This window comes from Passer domesticus, chromosome 3 (assembly GCF_036417665.1).
Source record: "Passer domesticus isolate bPasDom1 chromosome 3, bPasDom1.hap1, whole genome shotgun sequence".
NCBI lineage: Eukaryota > Metazoa > Chordata > Aves > Passeriformes > Passeridae > Passer > Passer domesticus.
In genome coordinates, this window is record NC_087476.1 from 106403291 (window position 1) to 106428437 (window position 25147).

The 25147-nt window shown below is 37.6% G+C and overlaps 1 long non-coding RNA gene across 1 annotated transcript; it reads right to left on the reverse strand.

Moving 5' to 3' along the window:
* Window positions 1-15193: 15193 nt before the first annotated feature.
* On the reverse strand, window positions 15194-24466 carry LOC135298224 (uncharacterized). Its single transcript, XR_010360236.1, has 4 exons — window positions 24336-24466; window positions 24147-24221; window positions 22398-22610; window positions 15194-15947 (listed from the first exon to the last, which is right to left on the reverse strand). It is a non-coding gene; the product is annotated as an uncharacterized LOC135298224 (long non-coding RNA).
* Window positions 24467-25147: the final 681 nt, after the last annotated feature.

The window sequence follows — 25147 nt, forward strand, 5'->3', positions numbered from 1 at the left end:
TACTAAAAACGATATATCTAATGTGTTCAAAAAATATTAGGGTGACATATAATTTTATATTAATGTTGGCTAAACAGTAAAGTCTCTGAAATTATTTCGAGGAGGTGGGTTTCTTTTGGGAAGACATCACACAGAGATCTTAGTGACATGAGAGACCTTGAAACCTGCCTCTCCCCTGTCCAATTTGAGGCCCAGCTGGCTGGTTCTCTCTAACCAGCATGCTCAGCAAATTCAGAGATAATTTCTTCACAGCACAGTTGTTGCCAATATCGGTATCTTCCTAAAATAAATCCATTTCTAATTAATCTTTATTTTCTAAACTAGAAGAATTTTACCAAAAATCTTCCCTCTGCAACTGTGGTGACCTCATTCCATTACTGCCAGTGTTCATTGTCTGGTTCCCTTACTCTGACACCCACCAGATAATTTTATTCGAAAGCACTCAAAAATATATCATTATATTTTGAATTGGATTTCATTATTAACCCTACCACATATGCAGAGATTTCTAGAATTTAAATATTTTCTAAATTAAGGATACTGTCTGGAGGCATATTTCTCTCAAGCGATGCTAACACTAGAAAATAAATAAATATACAATTCCAACAACATTAAGGGAGAGGAAAGAAATATTTAAAGATTTATTCAAAAAAGCTTGAAATTATTTGGCCTCCAGGATCTGTTTCAATATGAAAAAACATTTCTGCACAGAAATATGCATATTTTCTTTCCCATATGCAGAAAAGTAGCACAATCTTCAAGAGGCATACAGCATCTGACTTTCAATACCTACAGCCTCTTTTGCTTAAGAACAAAATCAAAGCTACTCAGAGCCCTGGGTCACATCTTCATTTAGCCATTTCACATGCAACTTTTGAAGAAAAAAAAAAAATTGCATGGGTCTAATCCAAACCCTTTGAAGTAATTTTTTGAGGTTCAGTGGACTTCAAGTAAGGGTCTGGGGTTTTTTGTTCAGAGTACTTTTCTCTTTTTTTTTTAATGAGTTTTTTTTTTTGTGGGTTTTTTTGATACAACTTTTCAGTGCCATTTCACAACACTCCAATTGTACAAGTAAAAACCATATTTTTTTGTTATCAAAATCTATTTTTCCCACTACTGTATAAAATACTTATATTTTGCATGCAATACCAAATATTAAATAGAACCAGAAAAAAAAAAAAAAGCTATAAACTTATGAATTACAAAACCCATCTTGGTTGATTTATCCTTTCCATGACTGATGTCACTGTAAAGCCCCATTTTCTGAAGGTCCAACATATTGAAGGTAAAAGCTTCAAAATTTATGATAAGCATAAGATATTCAAAAGTTGAAGCAGAGGAGTCCTTTGATAAGCAAAGACTCTTTGCTTCAGGACTCCCAAAGACTTTATTGTCACCAGTGATTCACTGTATGACAGGGAGCAATTAACATCTCTGCTGCAGACCACTTCCTTGGTGAAACAAACTGCAATACGTTAACTGTGCTGGGAACTGGAGAAGGTGGGAATGGCAGCTTAATTGTTTTTCCAATTTGTAAAAAATACACCCGGTCTCTAAACTTAGCATTCGTTTTTCCTTCTCTATAAATAAATGTATGTCTAGATTAAAAAATATATATTGAAAAATTAAAAGTGATGTCAGCAAAACACTCAGGTTTCAGGGTGCTTAAGAAAGATGAAAGAAGGCAGAGATCTTCACTGTGGTGTTTGGAAGACCAGGACAGTGGATCTAAGTAAGAAAGGACGTACATGGATGCTGTCACATCTTCTGCACAGCTCCGGGCAAAGAAGTTTGAAGCTTCCAGGGTGACAGACACAACTAATATTTGATGCCAGGTTTGCGCAGTACTTTAAGATCTACAGTTGGAAAGGGAAGGTGTGCCTCCACAACATTTGCATTAAAAGTACCCAAGACACCTCAGCTGCTCTGTCTTGGTAATTCCAGGTCCCTTTATCTTTAGAGTTACATAGTGTTCAGTTACTATGGAAACAAGTTTTATTTTATTTTTTTCTAAATACTTCTGTCAATAAGAACACACAGTATACTGCATGTCTCAGCTGCCAGAATGACTTATGCCCTCTTTACTTTGACATGAATACATGTATTTGTGCAGAAATGGGCAGGTTGATGATTTCTTACATGACTGACTGTGCTCCATTTGGCACAATATGATTTTATGAATAGTCAAGTGAGAGCAGCCCACTTACTTTAACAATAATAAATTAATATGTCTGATTCAGAGCAGAAGTAAGGGGAGCGGGAAGGGAAGGAGGGCAAGAACTAAAATTTTGTGCTGGTCTGCTGAAATGCAAGCCAAACAATCCCCACACACTCAGGTGTGTGGAGGCTCTGGAGAAGTAGAAGTTCTATAGAAAAGAAAATTTTAAGACCTGACTGGCCTTTAGTTATGTAAGGAAATGAAGATTGAGCAGCTGCACTGACATTTCGTTTCTGGATACCAGAGGACTGTAGTGACTCACTCCTCATTGCTATGCCAGCATACCTCCTCTACACAAGTTTTGATTAAGGTTAAAAACAAATGAAAAGGCAATGCATTTCAACTTGCATCAGTGTGTCACTGACAAGTAGCATGAGTAAGTGACCTGTCACAGCAGTCCAAGCCAAAGCATTCTCATTTGGATAGCTCAAGAACAAGTATTTCTCATGTGAAATTCAGAAAGGGCATGCTATATAGAAATGAAATTCGGTTTTACTCGTGCACTGCAAAAGTCCATAGAGCCTATATTCACAGTTATTCATGCCATATAAAAGAATGCCTGAATTCCCATGCACAATGAAATATAAATGGCAAATATAAAAAACTAATACAGTATATAATGAATTAAGTGTGGAGATAAAAACAGACACAGCATAATCAGTACCTGCCTTAGGTAATGATAAAATTTGATCAAGAAAGAATAGGTCTGTATGTATGCAGGATATTAGTCAGAGCTCAAAGGGAAATATTAGTCAGAAACTAAGACTTCCTTAGCAAAGTATGTAAGGCACAGAAAAACTGTGCAGGACTAGCCAGAACATTTTGTGTTAAGCTTCAAGTCCTGCAGTTAGCACCTTTTCAGGTAACACCTCATGTTAATTCTTGGTCAGGATCAGTACCCTCACTCCCAGGTAACACTGGTCCTTCAAAAGACCTTTTGGGCTTTTCTCAAACTCCCACAGACACCGCTCCGAAGTGACCAGGCAGGTGCAAAACCTCTCAAGAAGGTTCTTACCAACTCGTAAGACAAGTTCAACTAAACATCATCTGTGCAACAAAAGCTCTTACCCATGCCCTGGACTCTCTCCCAGAAAATGCTTCTCTGAGATTCCCATCTCTCTTACCCCGAGCCCAGACCTCTTGCATTGGAAAAGCAGGGCTAGTCCCATTCTCAGTGGAATGGGGTTAGCCACAAGCCACATCTGTTAAAGGCAAGAACAACTGGCCCTAGAAGGAAAGACACCTTCCTGCACACAGTCACACTTAAATAAATGCAGCATCTGTGAGAGACAGATCATTGACCAAGCAGGAAAACACAGGTAAAGACTGCATCAGTTCCTTTCTATGGAGTAATTCCACATCCATTAGCTAGGGAACATTAGTATTTAACCTTCTAGTCGGGTGGGGCTGGAGAGTTTTCATACAGGCTGTTCCAGAAGTGGGATATTGCATCTGTTTCCCCCTGTGGTAGCACAAAATCACATGACAGTAGAATTCAGAGCACTGTCAGTGTTCTAACTTCTTTGTGACAGTTAAAAACAGTATTCCTTTCATTGCTTTTCATATACTTCCAATTCCTGATCTAGAAGTTTATTGTCAGCCACAGGAGTTTCCATGCTTATTAAATCTGTCACTGTCTTCTAATGAGTGCATTTGTAATGCTGGGTCTTACAGGTATCTTGAAACACAAAGAGATGTAATTATTTTTTTTTTATTACTTGTCTTATGAGCCATCTGACTCAATCTCATAAGAATGGAACCTCTTAACAGAACAGCTCTTCCCTGCAAGGTAAAACTTGTTCAGTAAAATCACTGTACTTCAGAAAGGTTCAATTTAATTACCTAAGTGTTTGTAGTAAAAAACATATCCAATAGCTCAAATTCTATTCTCAGCTTTGGAGAGATAAATAAGCCCCCAGTGACTTCTGTGGCCTTCTATAGCTGAATTTGGCCAATCATAAATTCTCACTTTTCTGCACGTATAGTGTACCTTGAGGAGGCAAATGGAAGTCCGCTGAAAAATGGGTAGGATTTGCTTTCCCATTCCAAAATCAGCTTGTTGGCTGCAGTTTGTACAATGAGATGACATGAAACAAATGGAGTAGGGCTGAAAATCCATTGTACTTAAGAGTGCACAAACAGGCACTGAAGTGCCAGTTCTCTAAAGAGTGTGACTATTTATGTTCTTTCCTATACATCAACAATATTGCATTTTGGGTTTTGTTACGTTAGCCCAACACACCTCAAGCTGCAATCCCAGACATATGAGAAAAGGGAGTTGGAATGTTCTTAACTACACAGGTCCTCCTGCACAAATCCACAATTAATGCATCCACAGTGATAACTAATTGCCTGTAAACATATCCCCAAATCACCGTGTTATCCATCTGTTTCTTTTCTACCTTGTTGCATATTTGATAGACTTACAGATGGAGAAAAGAAAGAGTCTCATTTCTTCCCAAACACTCCAATACAGTGCAGAGCAAAAAAGGATGTTTGGAGGCAAGAATCTTAAAACTGTATTCCTCATGCAACTGAGTCTGCAAAAATCAAAAGGAACCCAACACATCCCTTCTATAGGCATTGCTGTTCAGGGTGCAATTTCCATTTCACCGACTGGCAGCCCTTTTCCTTACTTACAGCCAAGGAACTATAGTGAGGAAACACTCCTGTATATGGGGCAGAGGGAGGGAGGCAGAAAATTGAAAGCAAGGACAAAGAGAAAAATTCAAAACCAAGTTTCTTACTAATGGAAGGCCCAAGAACAGATGAAAGTACTGGTTTTCTCTCACATGTGTGGAAATGTATCTAATGGTTGTGGGTGTATTTCCAAGTGTGTCACAGAAAACTGTGATTTCTGGTATAATTATCAGAATCACTGATGAACGGCTGCTATGTGATCACTTGTAATTCCAGTGAGCTACCATCAGTGAGTTACAGTCCTCAGTACTATGAGCCACAAATGCTCAGCTCACCGTGAACTCTCATCTGTTCAATACCTAATTCCTACTTCACCTCTCCTAGGGGAAGCATTTCTTCTCTTGCATTCATCAGAGCTAGCATTTAAGGTTCCATAGAAAAACCCATAAAAGAAAAGTCACTGTCCAAAGGTTGTGGCACAGCTTGGAGGGGAGCCACACAGCTTAAACAACCTGACAGACAAGTAATCTTGCACAGACTGCAGACACTGTCTGATACATACACACACAAACACACTGCCTCCCTTCCAACCCATGAAGTCTGTATTTATATATTCACAAACTTTCTCAGTCATTTGGCATTTCAGTCATCTGATGGCATTTACCTTGCCCTGTCAGGAAGCACATTGCAGGCCTGCTGACTCAGGAACAATCAGTCACAGGGATGCTCAGTGTCTGCTCCCTCCAATATACTGGATACGTGTTCTCAGACATGACTCAACCATTTAGGTAGTCAAGATGACACACAGCACAATTATGTGTAACCCAGTCGATCAGCATCTATCCTAGCAATCTGCATGCTGTAACCAAGTTTTTTAATCCTAAAACATTTCCCATAAACAGAGAAGTGTAATTCTTGCTAGAAACACAGATTTCATGTCTTCTCCCAATACAAACTCTTTCATCCTTTTCCTTCCCTTCATTTCAGATCCATCTCCACCACCAACCAGCTTAGGTTCACCTCAGCCTGACTTATGTACTTTTTCTCCTCTATAAAACAACCTCTTTCTAGGAAGGATAGGGCAGAAAAGACCATACTGTCTGGCCATATCTTCTGAGTTTCTGTTTGACACCTGCTGTGTCTTTCTGGTGCCATGCATGCAATTGATGGCCAGAGCAAGGAAGAGGAGTCTCTCAATATATGGATCATGATCGGAAAGTCAGTCTGCCTACTCCACCATCACCACATGCTGGAGTCTCACCAAGGTCCAGCAGATCCCTAGCTCAGGGCTCTCTAGCATCTAGCATCTCAACTCCTAAGGTGTTTGGACAAATCTGCCACTTCCATGTAGGATTATCTGCAAGACAGGCCTTTCATGGCCTCATCTGTTTACTCACAGCACCATGTAGTCTGGGGAAAACTGTTGAAGACATGCAGATCCCCTTTTGAGCCAGTGCTGGAGCAGGATACTCTTCATACAGAAACAGACGTTGTCTTCATCCTTTGTATTGGAATAAAGATGCTAGTTTGTCTTCAGTCTTTCAATAATTTTTGGGTGGGATTAATACTTAGAGATGGAAGAGAGAGATGAAAAAGAAAAGAAGAAAGCATTATTACAGCATTGTTTGTATCTGTTCCAAGATGTCTCTTCTCCTTCATCTTTGTCCCAACCTCTACTCTATCCTTCCTTTACTTTATCAAAAGTAAACTAAAACCATCTTTGGACACTACTGGTGTGCTGGGATCCAGAAATCCAGAAGAAAGATAAAAAGAGGCTTGTCAAGCGTCATAAAGCCATTAAAGAGACTAAAGCCCACCAGGTGAGATTCCCTGCTCTGCATGAGCAGCAAGTACAGGTGAATATGGCAGATGAACAAGAGCTGGTGAACCTTCAGTCAGAAGAACAAGTATCCCCTGTGATGAATAGGAGATGGCCTTAGTCCAAGTGTTCAGGAATGGCCTAAAAGATTTCTCTGAATCAGATTCTTGAAGCACTGTCACCACAGTAGTCCCCAGTGGTGACCCAAAAGAGAAATATAAACACATCAAAAGTCAACAGGGTATGGCTAGCTTCAGGCAAACCTAACACTAGGAACCAGTTTTGCTGGCATGTTCTAATAGTCTTTTCTTACTCACAGTCTTTCCAAGAGCTGGTGGCATGTCAGGCTGCTGACAGATGATGTGTTCTCTTCCCACTGAGTTGCCTTAGAAAACTGAATGAGCAATCTCCAGAGGCAAAGTAGTTTGTTCTGGGTTTTAAACTGAGCTGTCCAACCCAGGGTAAGTGTCTTTTTTTAACTCTCAGAAAAGAAGAACCTACTGACTCAAAACTGAGGCAACAGTTCATGCAGTAACAGGTAGAAACAGAGAGGAGGCTTCAATAGAAAGAGCTTTGAGAGTTTAGCACAAAGTTGTAACAACTCTAACACTGAATTCCCCAGCTGGAAGTGATAGTGCTGTGAGACATTAATGTGCATCCTTCGTCTCTGTGACATTGCCGACTTCATGTTTATAAATTAATAAGGAAGCTGGCACATAAAACAGTTCACCTATGGGCTAGATACAGGTAAAACCCAGAAACTGAAATTTAAGTTACAATAATATTAGGTGCTTTAAATTATGCAGAAGAATTTAAATTTCAAGGCTCTCCTACGGATATTTTTGTTCACTTAGAAAAATAAATGTAGTCAGTACAAACCAGGGACTTATTAACAAACTAAATCTGCAATATGTATGATGAAAAATCAATAAAATATTAGCTATGTAATGCAATTTATGGTTTTAAATCAGTAAGTTTACAGTAATTTGGAAAACAGGAAAATACATAGAGGAGTGTTAATATATCTTGTCTCAGCAGCTGAGAAGTCTAGTTATGTGAGGTTTTGCTTTAGGACAAAGTTCCAGGCAACTTAAATGCTTAAGGAAAAGGTGTTTAGGTAGCACTGCTGTTTCACAAAATTGAGTATTTTGACATTAATCAGCTATGGTAGGATTCATCTCACCTATCTTTAGAGTCCCTGTGTTCACAACTAAGATATTCATGGAGAAAATAGGTGCTTTTAAGACTGAAGTCACATGATAAAATACAGACTTTTGCTTTAAGATGAGAGAAATCATGTACTAAAAATACATACTTAACTCCACTGACCACAGAAAGAGTATAGAATGTCTGTTTTGGATGCAAATACCTCCAAAATTCTGCATTAATACTATCTCTACTGAGCTCCCAAGTATTAATATAATAGTAGAAAAATATATTTGAATTTTTGTTCTCTCTATTTTTCCAGTTTCATATGAGATACCATACTCCCTCTCCCATTTAGTCCCTCTGCCTTCTTTTATCTGTATTGTGAAATTTCTTGTTCAGTTCTCTGAACTGCACATCTTCTTGTTCTTTTCAAAGGAGGTATAATCTTATAAAATACATTAAATATATATAGGGCAAACTACATAAAGTGTCGGTACATTATTAGCTCTGTTATCCAAGAAACATTCCCAGGAAGCAATCAACCTAATTCATAGATATTGTAAGATTGTCAAATGTTCTGCATCAAAATATCTAGGCATCTTAATTAAGGAAGAGAACATGGCATTGTTTGTACTGGACTGCACTTGCATTGCATTATCATCTCTGAAATTTTAACAGCCCTCATCAGAGATATTATCTTGAGATAAGGTAACCAGTTCATTCAGAGGTAAGGAGAAATGGAAGTCAGAACACTGTAATTGGCATCTGGCCAATTACACATATTAGAGAAATTATCCACATCTTGGAAAAGAGATGATTAAGAGGTAGGCTCAAATGATCTTCTCTGAAATATTTCTAGACTGAGGGGCAAAAAAAGGGTAGAAAATTGTTGAGAAGATTGCTAGGTACAAATTAAACAGACGGTCTGGATTTAATGAAGATACTGGATGCATTCCCTGAAGGAAGATGTGATACTGAAGAAGTTACCTGTATCACATTGGTAAGGTAAATAATTTGCTTTTTAGAAACTACCTGAAAGTTTCAAAAAGGTCTGAAAACTAGACATGCAAACAACAATATTCAGAAAACAATTAGATATTCAGAAAACAACACTATTAAATCCAGCATAATATATTTTGAAATAATGTGGCAAATATAATGAAAATAATAAAAGTTTCTCATATTTTATATCATCAGTAGAAATACAGATGGTAAACAAAAATTATTGAAAATTGTTGTTGATCAAAAGTAATTGGCATCACTGAAACCTAGTGGGACTCATTTCTTGTCTAGGATTTTTAAATCATAGCTTATAACCTGTTTGGGAAAGGCTGTGTAAGGAAAAGAGGTTGGAATTTTGCTCATTTTAGAAGGCAATTACTTGCTTTAGAATTATTGATAACTTAGAACAGCAGGAGCTTGAACATATATGGATCAATGAGTGGGCTCTGATGATGATTGCAGATCATCTGACCAATCTACAGAATGGGATGAACTCATCCTGGCTTACCAGTGATGTGGAACAAGTGATGTGTTTTTGGAGGCTTCAGCATGGTGAATGCAGGCTGCAGGTTTCAATCAGCATGCTTTCAGGAAATCATCAGTAGAGTTTTTGATATAACACTTTTCTCTATCTTAAAACCAAACCATGGGAGGCAACTATTGTATAACAAAGCAGATGACTGAATCATTAAAATGATAGTTGGCTGTTATCTAAAGATCAATAGTAGCAATCCAATTGTGTTCAACGTGGGCCAGGAGAGGCCAGATTCAAAGGGCTCTGTAGAAAGGCAACTAGATAAGCAGTACTTCAAAGCAGTAATTTCCAAAGCCAAGAAAAAGTACAAACAACACTGGAAGGGAGCTCCAACAACATCAATAAAAATCTAAGCACCAGAAATATAGTTAGTTAAAATCTTCACTTCCACAGTATAGAAAAAGGCCAAAAACTTGGGACATTATATGTATGAGAGGATGCCTAGCTAAAAGACAGCAAGTGACAACATGTGTAAGCAAACAACAGGATAATTTAAGCTAGCAATCCCAGAAAGTAGGGAGAGAAGAATAAAGAAGCTGTATTGAACCTAGTCCTATCAACCCTGCTTCAACCAGAAGTTTTTGTGCTGGGTTATGGGACTAAGGATTACCTCTGAGAGCTCAGAGGAGCAGTGGTGGGGACTCAATACAAAGCTGAAGACCTTGAAGCCCACTGTCCTGACTGTTCCTGAGGCTGTCCCAGGAGAAGTGCCAACACACAGACCCTCAGACAAACTGACAGGAAGGGCTCTTGGGGTCACCCCAAAAGCTAATGGACCTGCAGAGACATGGGCCAATGGCAGGGTTCTTGGGAGGACTATTTTGGGATGCACCTGCCTGTGCATGCGTTTGTGTGCAGCAAGGGGAGATCGGGAGACACTGCTAACTGTGACAGGACAGACTGAGCATCTTATCCTGGCCACTGCAGGGATCAGCTTTGTACTTATCTCTGTACATGGGTACATTTTTGTCCAGTAAGGGGTTTTCATCCAAACCAGCCAGAGGAGAACAGGATGTGTTTCCACAGGGAACATGTACTCAGTGTCTCCCAGCTGGCCCCATGGACCTGGAGCTGCAGCAGCATTGCCTCTGTTGAGGAAATGGATTTGGCACCTCCCTGCAGCCTGTGCTTGCTGAAAACAAAGAGAAATGTTCACAGACATGTGATAATATTTCCTAGGTGGAAACAGAAGCACTGACCATTAGAAATCTGGAATGTTCTAAATATTCTCATTCTGTATATGTAAAGAATACTGTACAAGATATTGGTCACCAAAAGGAGTACTAAACACTACATACTAAAAAGCCCCAAAACTAAGAACAAACAAATAAACAAAACAAAAAAAAAAAAACCAAAACAAAACAACCACTACATCAAAAAGAAAACAATATCTAAATTTTCTTTGTATTATTTTAATCCTGATGAAATATGAACAAGACTCATCAAAGTAAATATCTATTCCCTGGGTTTGGGGTTTTTTTATTGTTGGATGGGGTTGTAGGGCCTTTGTTTTTTACTAAAGCAAAACAATTTTTGGATGCTTCCAACATCACAAAGTTGGAAGAACATTATTTATCAGGGTTCAAACAGAAAACCATTCAGCAGCAGCTCAGTATATCAGCTACCCAGACATCAAACTCAAGAAAATTACAGAAAAATGAAAAAGGAGCCCACTGATAAAGTGTTAAGATAGAGAAATAAAGACTTAATGAGAAAAAAAAAAAAAAAAACTTAAAAGAAAATCACACCAAGGAAACCTTATTTCCTTCTTTGAGGGGATTTTGTTTGATCACTAAGTGTAACTTCAGAGACCAAGTGCACTTTTTTCAGCATTTGCTGTAGCATTATGGAATTTTCTGATTAAATTGACGTTGTACAATATGGCACACTTCAGACAGGATAACAGCTAGGTTGGGCCAAGAAATATATCTCAGATGATGAACATTTGATGATGGGAGTTTTTTCAAAGCAGTCTATGACTAAGCAATAAGTCTGATCCTATTCCATTTTTTCATTGATTAATTAATTGGAATAAATATTAAAACATGGATTGAATCTTCACCTTAGACAAAGATTGGTGGGAAGCAATCACTAGAAGAATTGGACTTACTCAAACAAAATGTGTTTAAATATATTCAAGCACAGCAGAATATAGCTGAAAGGAAGAATATGTGTGCCATCCATAGAGTAGGAAAGATGTCCCTCCAAAGCAGCTTTTTCAGGAACAGCTGATAAGAATTTCAGAACGTGCTCCTTGGGCAGTTTTGTAACAAAATGGGCTATTACAATCCCTGGACATGTAAGCAGCAGAAATAGGAGGAGTATTGGTATGCTGCCAAAGTTTAAGGGGCCAAATTTTGAGAAGGACATTAGAAAACAGAAGAAGGTGAAGTAAAAGGTCATAAAAATTGACTTTGAGAGCTGAAGAAACTGTGTTAAAGTGAAAAAATTTCACAGCTGAAGTAATTTAGCTTTTGAGAGGGCAGGCTGAGAGTGACATGATTGCAGTCTAAATACTTTCAAAGGGAAAAAATAGAAAGAGCTAAAGGGTTCTTTAACAAAGACAGATATAAAAAGATATAGCTAGAAATGAAGCCAAATATGAAATCATGCACTAATTTGTAATTGCAAAAGTGATTAGCCACAGGGAAAAAAAATATAAAGTCCATCTTCATCTCTTGATGTCTTTAGATCATGAGTAGAAGCCTTTGTGAAACACATTGCTCTGACAGAGAAGTTATTTTTTAAATGAACGTGTTCAGCTAATAGCCAGCCTGGGAATTAGATCCATAGGAATTTTCTATTTTGCCTGCAGCTCTTTCTTCAAAAATGCCAGCTCTCTGACTTGGGCAGCAGTCTTCCCATCCTTACCCTTATTCCCCTGTTTCTCCGATGGCAGATGCCCAGCTCTGATTGTTTTGGGTCAGGAAGGAGATTTCTGCCATCTGCTGCTGGTTCCCATGGTGGGGGATACCAATTGATCAACCACTGTGCTAGGGCAGCAGAGACCTGTGGGGCTGTTGGCAGGAGAAAACGCTTGAAACCCATTCCAACCCTATGGCTATTAAGGTCAGACCTTGTTGCTTTCCCTCTAGTAAGTTACAGAACTTTGAATAATGAGAAGTACAGAAAGCCACTCATTTCGACAAGGTACAAAGTAATTCAACTATCATACGTGTTATAGTTCATGCCTAAATTTAGACATAAAATCAGGTAAAGAAGCCTTCCTAATATAGGAAAGATGGACACAACCTTAATTAGAAAACAAATCTAAGTATCTTTGAAAGGATTTTGGAAAGAGGTTTGTCCATCTAACTCAGATGTCTACAACTAGGCAGGGCACACCCATCTCTGGTCTCTTTTGAGTAAGCAGAGTGTTTAGACCTGAACATTAGCAAGGTGGTTAGTCAAGTACTCTATAATGTATACAAGTTGGATCCAGCTCAGGCACGTGAAATCTCCTTTGTAGGTTGGACAATCTATGAGTTCTTCTGCCTTTAAAACCTAAGACTTCAAATACCATTCAAGTGTGGCAAGGCTTCAAGGGAGAAGTGCTGTATCTTACTAGACCAGGTGATGAATCAGAGCTGTATGTCACCACTAATACTGCTACTGAAAGGAATAAGAGCAGAGGGAGAAATGCAACTTTTGAACAGAGAAATACAGTGTTTGGTCACAAAGATACCTGACAGGCTTTAGGAAAGTGGAAAAAAACTTCTAGACTTCCAAAAATTTAGAAAGTATTTGAACATTTTCAGGAATTTTGGTTTAAATGCTCATATTTCTCTAATCTTAAGGAAACCAGACAAAAGAAATTGGGACATCACCTAACAGTGTCTGATATCAGTCTCTCATTGCAGACACAAGGGCAGAGCAGAGGTATATGCTCCCCTCCAGAATCCCAACACAGCACCTCTTCCCCAGAACACCACCAGCAACATGGGCAGGGAGTGCTGTGGCTTGAATGGTACATATATTCCAATCCCAGTTTTACCTTATAATAAATTATTTCCCATGAGGTGTACCTGGAACTTACTAAGACATTAAGCATTACTCATTGATCAAACCATCCCAAAAGTTGTCCAATTTTTTTTTTTTTTTGAGAGAGACATCAATCTGAGCCTTTGAGTTATAACCTGCATTAGCCTGCATTTGTTTTGGGTTTGAGTTTGAGGTTTTTGATGTGGTGAGGTAGGTAGTGAGAGAAAGAAAAAGACTGACCTGGTTATTTAGGTTTCACTTTGGGGAGAGACATTACAGATATATGTTTTTCAGTTTTTGAAGTATGCTTTCAATAACAAAATACTGCCAAATTCAGGAATGTTTATATTTTCTCCATGAATCCGTAGTTGTTTGCAATGTTGTGGATAAATTTTGCTGACAATGTTTTTTAATAAGGGGCAGATTTTCACTCCAAACCCATAACATCATGGAAGTCAGGGCTTTTATGCAAGAGCAGATCTATTACATACTACTTGCCTTCTACAATTTAGACAAACCATCAAAAAACATGTGACAAAAAACAACCCAGCTATTGAATAGCTCAGTGGATCACAGACAATATAAAGTCTCTTTTCTAATTCAAACCATCCAAAAAGCATTTATGAATAATGAACATGCTTCTAGGCTCAAAAAGTTTTCACAAATGATTTGTGAAGACCAAAAAAAAAAAAAAAAGAGCTAAAGCTGCAATATATATATATATATATTTTTAATAATCAATTCAATCAGAATTACTTCGGGAAATATTGCTCAGCATTAGCTAGTCATCATACCATGTTTTAAGGAACGTATTAGATCTATAAATGGTCCATCAAAAAAATGATAATTCAGCACTATAAAGTAATTTGAAGACATGCTTTTAAATATATGGTGTTTAGGAGGATATTGAAACACCCTCACAATTCTAAAACATGCTTCATTGTCCAAAGTGTGCTGAGATTTAGGCTGGCTCATAAGTGTTAAGCAATCAATTCTTGTAGACACAGCTTCAAAAATGCTTCCATTTAGTCTGGTTGAATTACAAATGAAATATTTCATTAGCTGAATTATTATTTTGGGATGAACTCCAGAACATTAAAGCTTTACATTTAACCTCCATTACAGTCCAGAATTGAATTAACCTCTCTTTCCCATATAAAAGTCACTAATGCACTTTCCTTGTAAAATGCAAATGTCATTACACTATGTTTTGCAGAAAGCACTTAGAAAATTTCAGTAGAATTAGGGGTCATAATATTTTGGTGCATTCACTTAAAGCACTACATTTTAAGAAAATTAGTTCATCTTTCCTGTCTTTGAACACTGACACTTGGAGGAACAAGTGCATCTGATTTACTTGCCAAAATAGCAACTCAGTATCTCGGGGCAGCAACTCAGTGCTGCTGTAACACATGCTGTACAAACATAAAGGATTATGTGGGAAATTCTGTGTTCAAGGTGGTTAAGAGAATCAATCAGGACTTTATGTTCCCTAAAATCTTAAGAATCTCTTTGAAGCCCCTCTGGATTTAACTTTTTCCTATGCCCCATTCAGAATTAGAAGAGAAATAAGTGAAATAAAGCATAAATTTGCATATGGCTGGAAATAGGCTGAATTGAAACCACACATATTGTGTCTCTACCTCTGATGCCTAATATTTTCAAATCATGACTGAAGATCCCAAGGGATGTGGGTTGTTTCTCTAGTCACCTTTTTCCACGTTTTTCTAATCTAATATAATAAGTTTGAAAGTAGGTTACTGGGATTGCAAGATTTGGCTTTGTTCTGAATGAGAACAGGAAAATTCTGCATGTACTGCAAAGAAAAAAATCTGCAAAAAGCTGAACATCAATTATTTATTAGCCATTTTAGTATTAGTCATTAGCTGTTTCTTTAGAATATGAAACACAATTATGGAGGGAAAAATGAAACAATGTTAATTGTGAAACAAGGCAATTTAACAGGAAATCTGTTCAATTTTTTTTTCTTTTTTTTCTCCCAGCTTTTTTCAGAAAACACTCAAGGTTGTGCAGTCATTTTTTGTGAACAATATACATGGCCTTAACAATTTCACGTTCAAATAGTAAAAGTAAACCGGACATTGTTCATAACATGATGAACTCAGACATGAGATCTGCTAAGATGAAATTTTGAGAAGTAGAGGGAGCACAAGAAGAAGAGATGGTGACAATAGATATAAATTGTATAAATTGTATTTACAGGTGCAACATCATCAAGTCCTAGGATCATAGTCCCTATTACTGCCGTGGCAAATAATGAATAACATGGTTTATTTTTGTGTTGCATCAGAAGTATACTCACCAGGAAAAACTACTGGGGGTGGTTTTGCACTCAAAATCCTTCATAATTCCAAACAAATTTTCTACCTGTAGGTGTGGCTTTCCCAAAAGAATTTTGTTTTCTGACCAGCTGTGGGTTTTTGCATTCTGAAATCAAGAAACACACAAGAAACCCATGCCACTGGGGCTGAATGAAGAAGTTCCCAGAGACCATTCATCCTACACCATCTAGCAAGGATCTCAGAGTCTCAACCCACAGAATCCAGGGCTTGTCCAAGATTTTCCCTCTTTTCTTAGATTTTCTGAAAAGACATAAATTTTGAAAAAGAGTCAATATGGAAAGTGCATTAGAATAAAGAAGAAAGTACCACCAAAGTGTATTCAAAAGAAGCTCATGCTAAGTTTTCTACACTCAGTAATATCCGAAAGAAAATGGATAAGGATGAAGAGTACAGATAAAGCCATCATAAAAGAATATGTCAATTTATCAATTATATTGTTTTATTTTAATGGTATGATCTCAGACTGTCACATTGTTCCACCTGTCCAGCAGATAATTAAAGGAACATTTTCACATTTTCTTTTATCCCCTTCAAGTTTATCCCTGACATTAAAATGAAGCTTTAACAGTTTTGAAAAAACATTTAAAAGGAGTCAGTCTGTAAAGCTTAATTGTTTGTTTTCTCCTGGGGGTCTTTTGCACTTGTTTTGAACCATTCATTGGAGGCAGCCTTCAATTATGAGCTAAGATTCAGATCCTTGTATAGACAGACCTTACACTGTCCATAAATCCTGGAATTTCACAACCATCAGACAGACTCTTTAAAAGCTTTTATGAGAAAATATGGTTTAGTATGGAGACAGCTGGTATTTAAATTGTCCATGTGAGAGAAATTACTTTTATTCATTCACCAGATGCTTTATTCATATATAGATTTTAAAATTAATAATTCCATAATACTTGCAGCTATATAATCCTAAAATCCACACAGTTTTGCTCAACGACATTAACAAGATTTGACATCTTTTTTGTTCTTGCAAATAGTGAAGCACATTTTGCCAATTGCCTTTTTGATGAAACATTACAATACATAAAGGAAAAATAAAATATGTCACTGTCCGCTGACAAGATGAGTAGAGTTCATCAGACTTTTATTCCTGTCAGTACTCCAGGTGCAGACTTCAGAATCATTTGACTAGGAAAAACATATTGGTTAGTCACATGCATATGTACCTCTACTACTCACAAACTGCTATATTTTTAAACCAAATAACTATAATTCAGAGATTCCTGAAGAGGTAGGGAAGCACTTCTTGGCTATTAAGATAAACTGAACAACAAGAAGTTTCAGGAAGAAAAATAGGAAAAATGGGAAATAAAAAAACCCCAAAAACTGGAACATTCTAGAAAATTATTTGAGTCAACATGGTTGGCATTTATTATTTCAAAGAGGTGGAAAAGCAGTGGAGCTCTCTTGAGCAGGGGCTCCATGCAAAATAAACCTGCAACCTCAGGTTTGTTCAGAAGATGTTTACTCAACCAAATAATGCAGTTCTTCCTTGCAACCCTGAAATTATTTTTTCCTCTTTTGTCCTTTCCACTTGAATAATTTTTCACTTCTCTTAAATGTTCTTGTCTTGATCATTACAGCTTCCTTCTTCCAGGCCTCATTCCATTACATATTCTCTTGGAAAATGCTGCTGCTTCTCACTTTGAATTCCTGCACTAGCTCAAATCTACTTGACATGAGTTCCAGGGTCCTTGTCTCAACTCTGGAGGCATCACATAGCACTTGTTACTGCTTCAGCATTCCTATTATTTCCTCTGCTCTTAAGTCTTCTGCCTCATACTTCTGTAGTTTTGTTCAAATGACATTCTTAATCATCGCATGGACTGATCAAAACCCAGCTTGTTTTCATCTAAATCTTCATTCAATGTACTTGTCTGTGAGAAGCTTATCAGAAATCACTATCATATTAAAAAAAAAGGAAACTCAACAAAAACAACAACAAAAAGTTTTTGCAAGCTATACAAACTCAAGACTTCATGTGTGTTTTATAAATAGTAAATATTTCCAGCACCTCTAAATGGTTGGCTGCTTAGTAGTTTGTTTTCTTCCAACCATGCAAAAACAAATAACAATGCATAAGTTAGCCTCCATCCCTCTCCCATTTTCTCCCTAGACAAGGTTTCCAGAAGGACTGACTTTTGATATTCACTCTCTACCCACAGGCTTTCCAACTCAAAAGGTTTGGAAATACATGCAAGTTTTTCACTCTTCTTTCAAGATATTTCATGGACAAAAATGACGACAATAGGTTTTTCATTGAGAGTGAAAAAATGGCAGATATTTTATGAAAATTGTTCACTTACTAAGTGCCAGCACTTAGTCAGGGAATACCTATGAACTTTTGAGTCTGAGAGCCTCTGAGTTTCTTGCCCAAGCTAACTGAATATCATCTTAGTCCAAATGCATTTCAAATATTTGCAGCTAGGAATCAACCCCAGCACTTCATCTAATTTCCAACTCTGCAGCAAGACTTTAAGGATGAAAATCAACCCTAGCTGCACTCTTCATTTTGATAAGAGAGTTGTCTAAGCTTGAAGCACAGACCAAAAGCATTCCTGACCTTTCATAGATGTTCACCCAGATGCCATGCAAGCAAAGGATACGGTCACACTCAGCAGGAGAATGGGGCCAAACTGCAACCAGAGGGTTTCAGAGGCCTGGTGCCATGGTGGTCACTTCTGTAGATGGAACACATCTACGTTATGCAGATCCTGCCACTGCTGGCCCTGTGTGGGGAAATGCTGCCAGTTGATTTTAAAGTGGGTTCTCTCTCCTCACGCCAATTTTCTTGGGTTTTAATTTGGTATAGATTCAAAACACACTTCAATTGCATCAATTGATTTAAACCAAAGTAACTTTGTTGGGTGTGAAGGTCAGGAAATATGTAGTAGGTATTTTACTTCACAATCCCTCCTATAAGTACTGTGATACTAGAGTTCTAGGAACAGCCAGAAGTCCACACTAGAACCACTTGTGGTGACTTCTGAGACTAGTAAAACCACCATTTGAGGAATTACACCCTGGAATACACTATAAAACTCACCCATCACAACCTGAAGTCTTACAGTAGCATGAAAAACCTGCCTTTGTCAAGGCAACTTTCTGTCATGCAGTCTGAATGCCAGTCAGAACACAGAGAATGTGCGTCTTCCAGTGCTCTAGGAAGCATGACCCAGAACAGAGGAAGGGTTAGTAACAGAAAAACTTTACATTCTATCCTCTGCTTAAATCATTGGCTTCTGCTCCAGTTTTCACATCCCCGAGTGTTGTAATGTTTATAAACCCAGAGCACAGATGTGTTATGAGGATTAGTTAGTATCTAATTATGTGAATATTTAAAGTGTTACTTCTAATGTCCTAATATTATTGCCAGTATATTTGCATATGATTTTATTTATGCTCTTGACATTTGCTTTCCAGATTTTATTAGAGCTTATAAACAATGAAAAAACATTGATGCCAGGCCCTATTACACACTTCCATGTGATGACTTAAGCACTCTCAGACTCTTCAGGTTTGTTGCAAGTTTACTGAACTGCTTTCTTTGAATCAGACTCTTCTGTAAAAGGAGAAATGACATTTTTTAACTTACTAAGTGTTCTTTCTGTGTAAAAGAATTAGTTCAATGTCACTGTAACAATAGCAACTTTAGTTCTTTGAGTGAAGAAAGAAGGAATTCCCATATCTCTGCAGTGATCACTGCCCTGTTACTTTGGTTAAATGTGTGCCTCCAGAGTACTGCAACAGCCTCAGCAGCTGGGTGCAAAAGAGGTGATCTCTGATCTGATGCCCCCAAGTCAGGGTATTTTATGTGCAGTGGAATTGTCTGCAGATAATAAAAAAGAGAAATAATAGCTCTGCAGAGAAGTTTCCTTAGATGTTTTGTCAAGCTGGTCTATTCCATTCATATACTTTGGAAAAACTTTGACTTTCAGCATAAAATATTCAAGTTTCATTATTTCCCCATGTGCAGACCAAAGCCCACCAGTTACAGCCCTGGTGTCAGTGCTCAGGCTTTCCTTGGATGTGTGCACACACATCTGTGCATACAAGTGTGTGTATTGGGAGTGATGGGGGAGTTGATTGAAATTCTGCCTGTGTTTATTTCCATTAAACTTCTGCTGAAGATAATGTCTTAATAATAATAATAATTAGAAGAAATATTTCCATCTTAAATTAAATATATTCACTTTGTCACACATCAGTTATTCTCAATATTAACTGGTAAAAACATTATTGGTCTTCTAATTCAAAGCTGCCTCTTTTGGCCTCTGGACATCATAAATTTATTCTCTCTAACCTCCTCATTTAGATGCACAAACATGTACATATTTCATTGCTTTCAAATTGCTCCCATCCCATGAAAGACTATGCTCTAAACATGGAAAATCACACTAAAACAGTGCATTTAGAATACATTTAATCATACTAAACCAATAATTTTAGAGCTTAGGATGAGGTATTTGGTTCAACAGCTGATCTTTGCAATGACAAAACTATTGGAGCAATAAGATTTTTGCTTACATAGGAGAAAAAAACTTTCCAACTTTTCCAGAACTGAGAGGAATTGGAAACCAGGAAAAGGGTTAATTTGTACTAACTGAGGATCTGATTGTTCTCTTTTTTGCTGTTTAAATTAGATTTTTAAAATTCCCCGAATCACACAGCAATGGGTTGAAGGGGGATGTCTAGTTAACACACACCCCTTTCCCTCCCATTCAAATATTTTGCATAAATCTATATCCAGCAGGTTTTGCTGGCAGGATTTTTCAAATGTAGAAAAAGAGAGGACAGAAAGCCTGCCAAGATCATTATCTGGAATACAGTTTAGGTATAATATGGAGTACATAACATTTTTATTTTTTTTGTATATTGCTCAAATATAGAGTCTATCAAAAGACTAACCATTAAATGAAGGCACAGGCACAAGATAGCTAAATCTAAATGGGCCTGTAGGAATTGTCTAAATCTTTGTCCTCAAGTTCTGAGACACTGAGGTAGCTGCATCATTTGCTAGGTTTGATGTTTGATGCTACTTGTTTATGTACTCGTAGGTCAGGCACATGCCAACCCTCTAAAACAGAAAATGTCTGGCAAAAAATTTGTCTATGTGTAATCAGCAAATCTTCCCTTTTCCATAAGGGATATAAATTATTCATAATTATATCTTCAACAACTACATGGGTGATTATCTGTTTCTCTGGAGCTTATCAACAAATTAAAAATCTTATATTAACTACTCTCTATGTCACCAACTGTGCTGCTCTGATAATCCAGTTAAATATTTTGATATCACAAAAGGGATTGAGGAGCAAAGAATAAATCTATCTATTTAACTAAGTTACCTGGTTTACATGATGGTTTGTTACATGACAGGACTTAAGAGAATGCCAGTGGAAACACAAAGATACTGACATGCTCCAGAGTGTACTGGCTATCTGTTCTTCTGGTTACAAAACCCAAAATGTGAATTAGTGTCTATCCATTTATCTTAAAAATGTGACCTTCCCCAAAGCCCTTATTAGTTCCTCACAGACAACTGAACAGGCTTGGATTGGGATACCATAACCAGTAGCAGAAAAGAGACAACACATTAAACACAGTTGATCCTAAGCATGCAAACACCTTTGGGAACAAGAGCATCCACTGGCTATTCTTCCACTGTAATCACAGCCCATTGCTGAAAACTGATTTAAAGAACAGCTCTGCTGTGGGACTGTCATTGACCTTACAGATATTGATCTAGATAGTCACAAGTGCTGCACTGTAGAGCCTGAGATCTCTGTTCTGCCTCAGCTTTCAACACTGCCAAAGAACTTTTCTACAGTGCACTGTCCTCCTGAAAGACTTTCAAAGCATTAGCTACTTCTCAGTCTTATTATTCCTTCCATCAGGATCACTAACAGATAATTTCCGCTACGTTATGGAACTTTTGCGTTCAATGACTCCTAAAAAAAGCTTCCTGAGAGTAATTTTCTAAAATATAGCAAACAAACAAAAAATAGATCAAGTGATAAAAAGTGCTGAAGCAGTTGCAATGAGTCAGCCTGGAAGCACTGGTTTAGGACATGTACACATTGAGTTGGCAATTACAATATCTGCCTAACAGTCCAATCAGAACAGCTGGAATCTTAAATATCAAGCCTCACAACAAACTGCTGCAGATCAAGAATTATTCAGTGAATCAATTTGAGTGGAAGTACCTCTGAGAAGTCCTGATCTCTTGTGGATAATTCATGAACAGAAAAAGGCCAAATTCATAAAATTATTCATTATAAATTATTCACCCTTCTCTTTGGAGATATGAAGTGTAAAATTAAGTGTTTAGTTTTGATTAAGTGAGGAACTGAGCATTGTAAATACATCATTTGACTCAATAGATCGCAGGAAATTAACTGCTTTTGGAGGAAGGAGAATAAACTTTTCTTTCTATCGCTTTTGAAACTTGATTAGCTGTTTGCACAGTGAATGTGTACACAGAGACAGATCTCAAAAGGTGCTGAGCTTGTACAACTCCCACCAGCTTCAGCTGTACTTACTCGGCACATTTTAATTTCATCTGAAAAACATATGCAAAGTGCTAAATTCTGGTATTTTTTGTTGGAAAAGCTCATCAAGTTAAAGAAAGCACTGATGAATGATAGCAAAATTGTATCAGAAATTTCACTAGCAATCCCTTACCTTCAAATCTTCCTTTCTTAGGGCATCTTTATTACTGATTCAGATGGAAGTACCAAGTTCACTATTCTTCTCACTGGTGTTTATTTCTGCATGTGAAGAAACTTTTCCTTTTGAAGACCTGGGATTTTTTTATTTTCTCAACTCAGAACTGTTTAATTCTTCTTCCACCCTTTGCTCCATACACAAACCCAAGTATAAGACATGCAACTTCAACTAGATTTTTAAAAAAAGAAACCAAACCAAACATCCAGATTAGAGGACTTCAGGCATGTTTGCTATTTTAAAAAAAACAAAAAAAAAAACCACTTTTGAAATTGCATTTCCCAATAGGCTAGTTTCTGAATATTTTTCTTTAATGTTTTAAAATGCACTAAAGATTTTCCTCTCCCTTGTTATTAATTATGTAGCATTTGCTTTTTCTCAATTTGAAGTGGGTGTTTTTTGTTCAGGCCCCAAAGTGCCACCATCAGACAAAATCTCCCATTTCTTCCTTTTCTCTCTCCTGCCTGCTGCTGCATTGTCTTCAGCTTTGCTTCCACTGTTACCCATAAACACTGTCTTATAGTGCTAAGACACTAATGAAGCACTGAAACTGCACACAATAATTACTGACAAGAGTACACATAGATTTTCCTTTTCAATCTCATCTAGATATGGCAGGAATTGCATTTTTGTACATTTCTCTAGTGAAATGTTCATAAAATTTCCTCATACAAATATTCTTTTCTAGTTGCTGCCCATATAAAATCACAGGAAAGCAAGGAAGAAAGTAAAAGTTGATGTGAAAGCACACAACGCACCAGCCTGTTCTGAACAAAACTAAACACAGTGAAAATCAATGAGATATGAGGTCAAATGATGGCCATGCCTTAGAAGTTGTGCTACATGCAGTTACCTCTGAAAACCACCACATGAATTATAGTGGATCTAAACATAGAGAGCAGAGAAGTGGATGCAGAGATGCACAGCTGAATTTCGACAAACCCCATGGCTAGGACAACACCAAGGTCAAGGGAAGATTTAGTACTGTTCATATTTAAGCTGAACAACTCTCTTCCTACTTTTGTGAGGTTAAATCACTTACCTTCACACATTAGCTCTCTTAGAGACTCAGCTCTCTTAGGGACTCAGACAGCGGTGGACAATCAAAAGAACAGCCCACAGTAATGAAATTTTACTGACAGTCATCAACAGTGAATGCTGGCCCTTTCGTGAAAAGCAAAAACCCTCCATCCTTCCCAGCCCCTGAGAGACTTTTGCACTCCCTGAAGGCACATTTAAAGTTCTTCAAGTCTCTCAAACTAAAAGGAAACTTGTCCAAGGTTATCAGAGAGTAAGGATTGATGTGTCTTATCACTCTGGGCTCAGGAATATTAAAGTACGGTAAAAAAGAAGCATTTTCTTTCAAAACTACTTAAAAATATTACACCTTCTAAAGGAGAGGTTGTGGACCCTCATTTGTTTTACTTACTTATCAATCTACAGCTTTTCCTCTGGTGTAAACAGTAGTCTTTCTCTAGGCTTTTGAGGAGGAAAAAACTGTAACTCATTCATTGCCAACTGTTATACTCCACTGACAGGGCACTCTTTTGTAGACTGGCTGTTTTTCCAACATCACACACACAATTTCAGCAATAAAAATTAATTCCCTTCTGCTAGCTTTGCAGAACTCCATTTCAAAACCCATCAGCTTAGGAAGTAAATTTAAAGCCTTTCTCCTGTCAAAAGCAAGAAAGCTTTCACCCTTACCCTGTTAGTCTGGCATCTCTCCAGTCTAGATCCACATTTAGGAGCAATATTAATTTCTGTTTCTCTCAGTTGCAGCTGTGCAGGGATAAAAAAAGTAATTTTTCTATTCTGGCTAGGATAGAACACGCTTTTTAATTTATCACTAGATCAAGTTAATGACTAAATATGGAAATTATTCCTTGGAATGACCTAGAGTCCAGCTGAAGGTGGGAAGTGCACTCTCTCCTTATGCTGGAGCTCTTAGCTCACTGATAGCAGAGCAGCAGTCACACCTCTCAGGTAGGGCAGCGAGAGCCTTACCTAGCCCTGAGCTTGGCAGGTGTCAGCAGTTCAAGCTGTGCTTCCATGTTGATTATGGATAACTAAAATCTGTGAAATGTAAACCTTTCTGCAGATAAGAAATTAGAGGCTATCTGCTGAAGAACACTGGTAGGAGCCCATTACCTTTCAACTATCCTTACCAACAAAAATCCATGCTTTGGTTCTTTGTGAAGCACATTGCTGCAGACAAATGCAAACTGCACACAAATTACACACTGTGCAACAAGACATCCCTTGCAGGATGGCTGCAGGGGAGTGGTAGGACCACTGAGTGTTAGTGCAGATGGCACTGCACATGGAAATTCTAAACCAGTCCTGAAACAATGCATGTATACAACACCAACTGCACCTCCAGTCTGTTGCAAGGTAGGTAGGTAGCATGGGTAATTGAACATCTGCTAGAGTTTGGTCCCACAGTTATTTCTAATTGGGTTCTTTCTCTCTCTGTACCTGAATTGATAGCTGGTGTTTGGTCTAAGCACTGTTTTAAACATTTCTGATGGTTCTGGCACATTCCTTTATGAGACACCAGATGTGCAGGTACTGAAATAGCTGCTGCTGATTTCCACTATAGGGAAACTGGAAGATACATAATTAAAAAATAAAATAAAAACTTTATTGCATTGTAATCATTAAAAAGAAAAAGAAACATTGAAAAGTGGGCTAACCAGGGGCAAGGG